Below are 5,213 nucleotides of genomic sequence, written 5' to 3'. Positions count from 1 at the left end.
CGCCGCCAGTCCCCCTCGGGCGGCCTGTGCGGGGGCCCGGGCAAACGGGGGCTGGGAAACTTGTCAGGTGTCGCTGGTTATCAGCTCACAGGAAAACAGCGCCTGGCGTGAGCATGGAGGTGGCTTTTTTTTTCCGTCGTGGAAGTTATTTATGTGTGTCCGGTGCGTTTTTACGCCTCGTTGGCCTAAGGCCTTGCGTGGTTTAACATAAACGGCTGTAGCTGGGCATGATCAAAACAGCTGTGTTCACACCTAGCATTTCAAAAATGCATTTAAGGCTTTGACTTGAATTCAGTTTAGTAATGAGCCGTTTTGGAACGATTTTAGAACAGTTGGTGGGTGTCTGTACGAGTTAGGAGTTTTTAAACAGCTTTAGAGGAACGATCGCTATTTAAATCCTTGTAGGTAATGGTAGAATCGTTTAAGAGCGTTGCTTTAAAATCTTTTTGTATTAACATGACCAGTCATTAATAAGTCAGCCTCCCTTTCCCCGCCCCCGAGGTCTGAGTGACACAAGTGTTAGTAATGTTGATAACACTCTGAAACGTTGCAAGTGACTGAGCGAGGTATGGAAACAGCAAAGGGGGGTATGGAGATGAGGAAACAGCGTAGATAATTGAAGAGCCATCAAAGCTTGAGTTTACTGTAGAGTTGACATTGCTTTATAAAAATGTTACATGGTTATGAAAAAAAGCTCATGTAAATGTTACTGCATGCATTGTATGGCTGGTGTTTCAGTGAAAGGTTGCCCCTGCTCATCCATTTGGAGACCGGTATTTCAAACTTCCAGTCTCTGACTCAGGAAGGAAACAGGTGTAGAGCAGTGGTAGGAAGAAATAAAATCACCAGGTTTAAGAAGAGCAGTTTCTCCTCTCGCATTCTTTCTGATCGTTTCTAGAGAAAGGTACCTTAAGAATTCCTTGAAGTTTTGTATTTAGAGTAGAAAAGCTTCAGGTGATACGTCCCTTTGTGGGGTTTTTTTGTTTGTTTTTTAACAGCTATTTGTAATGGAGTGCGGCCTTTGCATTTTATATTCATCTGGTTTATAGTCTTAATCCTATATGACACAGAAGTTTCCATTGCAGATACCATACTAGGACTTAAAGCGAAAATACGCAGGGAACAGATGGCATTTTTTAAAAAAAAAAGTCCTGTTTTTTCTGCGGATGTCTCAGAAATAAGAGGAGCAGAATGCAGATGTGATATATAACAAATCAAGTGGAAGTGCACACTTTCAGAATTGTTAGGAAAAAAACTTTCACTTTGAGAACATTTTGCAGGGTATGGGCACCTTGTCTCACAAATGTGAATGCTTTGTATGTGGTGTTATTGCCTCTTGAAATTCCTGTTCTAAATTGGGAAACTAAGTAACTACAGAAAAATAATCTTCACCAGCATTTTCATGAAATGTAAAAAATATTGCAAGAGCTGTGGGATACATTTTTTTAACGCAGGAGTGTGTCAGGTAATGTAGTTCTTGTCTTTACTAAGTGAACAAAAACTATTGGCTCAAGAGTTAAGGTTGCTCTTTTAAATTTAATCTGTGTTACAAGATGTTTGAAGTTAGTTGTGTAGCTGCTGCATTGACTTACTTGTGAAGTGTACTTCAGGGCATGCTTTATTCATTTGTCTGTATGAACAGATTGGAAAAGGGCTGACTATGTTCCGTAGAGCTAAAACATAAAGCACCTCTTTTCAGTAGAGTGCTGGCTGCTCTTGCATGGATTCAGCTTTTTCTTAGGGCTTTGTAAAAACACAAGCATGGGATGACTGTTGCTATAACTTATACAGGGAAAGGGCATAGTTTACTGAATTTTGCAGTTGACAAGGTAGTGTTTATACAAGGAGGTTTGTTTGTGACTTTTATGTTAATTTTTTTGTAGAGGCAGGAGTGGTTTAGATTTTGTTCTGCTAACACAGCAACATACGTAGGCATTTTACTGTCACTTACGTAGTGACCAGGATACCAACTAAATTGTATGTGGCTTTCATTTCAGTAAGAGTAATTGAAGCACATGTTCTTTTTACTTGTCAGATTTGATGAAAAGCAGTGAAGTTGGCAGAAACATGGTCCTGCTTATAATACTTCATGAATGCCAGGATGTTAACTTGTGTTCTGTAAGTTAATATGTTCCTGTGAAAATGTGCCAGCCTTTAATGATGTACTGTATGGTGAGAAGATAAATTTATGTTTTTGCGAGTGGGTTTAGGTAGAGATTGATAGTGGCAAAGTATCCACTGCCCCATACACAGTAAACACTGTGTGCAGACCTAAAAATTCTAGGTTAGATGAGGCTGTTAGCATGACAGTAAGTGCAAAGGGAAGCATATCAGTTAAATTAATGATAAATATTGGTGATCAGGCTGTATCACTGCAAACTGGAATTTCTTGATTAAGTGTGCTTGACTACTTCAGTTCATGCCTTCTCTAGCTAGCCTTCAAAAGTGTCAGAAGAAAAATCTTAGCACTTTATGATTCTTAGACCTTTCTGTAATTAAACAGCAAAAAAACTTTGCAAAGTGTTGGTGTTTGCAGTTCCGTAAAATGACTAATCTGAAATAGTTTCACTTCCAAGGTCTGGCTTAACAAAAATCCTTTGAACCAGTGCATCCAAACATAACTGAGGTTTTCTGTAATAAATCATGCTCAGAAACAAACATTTTGTAGTGTATGACCTTGTGCCTTAGGGACTGTTGTACACTAGAGGGTTCACCAGGAGGTACTGAAGTTCTAAGATTTACAGTCAATCTAGCAAAAATACCAATGTCTTTTTTTTCTTTTTTCCTCCTTGAATCTTGTGATCACTTCCCGTTCGGTGTTTTCATAGCCTTATCCTCCACCCTGGAAGGGGCATCACAGCTTCATGGTGTGATGTTGATGGCCCTTAATAAGCAAGAGGGGGGTGTGTGTATATATAACATCCAAATGCATGCCCTTGGTTTTAGGAATCCCCTTTTTCCAATACAGGAAGAAATGAAGAATTTAAATTCATTTGCCTCAGAGCATTTTTATTTTCATTGTCTGTTCTAGGTTCAGGTAGATGGTAAGTGTCAGGGTGGATAGTGATGTAGCCAAGAATGACTGGCAGTGAGCATAGAGGTTTAATGTGGCAGGGACTGCTTTACTGGATATCTGTGTGACCCTCATAGCATAGTTGCAACATACAGAGCGTGTGGCAATGGTCGTCACTCCTTTGGAATTTTGTCATCTTCAGTTTGTGATGAACGATTAACTTGTAAATAAAGGACTGAGTCTGCCACAGAGGTATATGGTATTATTCTGGGCACAGAAATTACTGGTATTCACAAAGTTGCTGGTGAATTTGTGCAGTAAAGATTACAATGGGTCTCCAGCCTTTCAGCAGAAAGGAGTGTTTTGCCATTGTGTTCCAATGCGTCATCCATCAGCAAGGGATTAATCAGGATTCACGTGAGGCGGTCTGAAAAGACCTCTGATGTGAACCTTAAAAAAATCAGCAAGGGAACTCTCTCACCCTGAAAATGTTGAACGTGTTATGATCTTGCCTGTTAGTTTGGGAAAATCATCTTTCCTCTACTTTGAACTTTAGTTAGAGAAACAGGTTAATGATGACTTCAATGTCTTCAGGTTGGCTGGGCCTTATGGAGTATATCTTACAGTATTTAGGGAATTGAGAGACTGGGGGGGTGGGAAAAGCTCCATAATACTGAAAAGAGTTGAGGAGTGCTTCCCCTCGCAACGTCTAGAAAAAGACAGGACTTGGGTATGTTCAAGGGAAGAATGTTCACATCAGAGAGTCTGTCCTGGGTCACTTACTGTTCGGTGTTTTCACTTCTCTACATTAAAATAATATTCTTGCTGAACACACAGATGATATGATCTTGACGAATGTAAGAAATGGTCTGAAATCAATGCTATTGATTTCAGCCATTTTGGTGTAGATGGGTTCAAATTACTGTGTTGAGGAATATTAGCTTATGCAGACAAGTAACAGGCAGTAGTTCTGTGTGAGTATCTAGGGGTTGTAGTGGTTCCTAAGTTATGGTGAGTCAGCAGCGTCACTGTCACAAAAATTCAATTCTCATACTGGAACATATAAAAGAGCATTGTAAATAAGGTAATGAAGCGGTTTTTCCATTCTGCTGAGGAGTGGTAGGTCTTCAACTAACAGTATCTTGTTCGGTTTGTGATACTGTCATACTTGGGGAAAGTTATGGCTGGATAACAAGATCTGTAAAGAAGATAACAGTCTAAAAGAGAGAACCCCCGAGTGTGGATTGGAGGAAAAAAAGAATTGGATTGCTTAGCTCTAGAATGACTTTATACAACTTGTGTTTCATCAGACATCAGCAGATGATCTATAAAGCAGCTTTAAAAAGTTACCTGCAGGTATAACTGGGAGCCAGCTCTGACGTCCTGTCACTGCCTGCAAACTGTCACGCTTGGTAGGTGGGTCACATAGTTTTTTCATCATCAGTGCTTTGAACTTAAAAGCTTGTAGCTTCAACAGTAAATTTGGAGTGGCTGGGATGGTGGGGTGGTTTGGTTTTGAAAAACATGACTATATTTGACCCCAGAATATGTTATTACATCATTTTTCTGCTGCCAAATAGTGCTGGGATACCAGGTGGTCTGTGGGACTTCTCCCCTGACACCCCCTCCCACCCACCCCCCCAAAAAAAAACCACAAATCAAACACAACTGACACCTGCGAAGGTTGCCTTTCAGTCAGGGAATACTGAAGTACTGGTCTGGAGAAAAGATGTCTTAAAAGGCATCTGCAAAGGGAGGTTATTCAGCTTGCCATAGCCATCATGAATAAAACAGGTAGTTACGGGTTGAAATTGCAGCAGAATATATTTAGGTTAGGCATTAGGTACAAGGACAGGCTTTCAAGCCATAAGAATAACCAGAACAGATTGTAAAGATACACTGGAGAATGCTGGTATGCTAATGTCTTTTGATTTACAGCTCCCAAAAAAATACTCCAGTGGAGGTATGAATAGCTGCATAATTAATTCCAGCCTGCTGATAACAAATTCATTTTTCTGATACTTTTTGAGTCATTTTAGGATTAATTTTTGGACCTCTGTAGCCTGAAGATCACTGTACAAATTGGTGGAGGGGGGTGTTGCTTACTTTATTTTGAAAGACATCTGATGGGAGAGGATAGAGCTAAAGTTTTTTAGGTCTCGGGAGAAGGGGGTGAACTATGCAACCTCTGAAGATTCCC

Source organism: Phaethon lepturus, unplaced genomic scaffold, assembly GCF_000687285.1.
Source record: "Phaethon lepturus isolate BGI_N335 unplaced genomic scaffold, ASM68728v1 scaffold37668, whole genome shotgun sequence".
NCBI classification, from domain to species: domain Eukaryota; kingdom Metazoa; phylum Chordata; class Aves; order Phaethontiformes; family Phaethontidae; genus Phaethon; species Phaethon lepturus.
Note: the sequence above shows the minus strand (reverse complement) of the source record.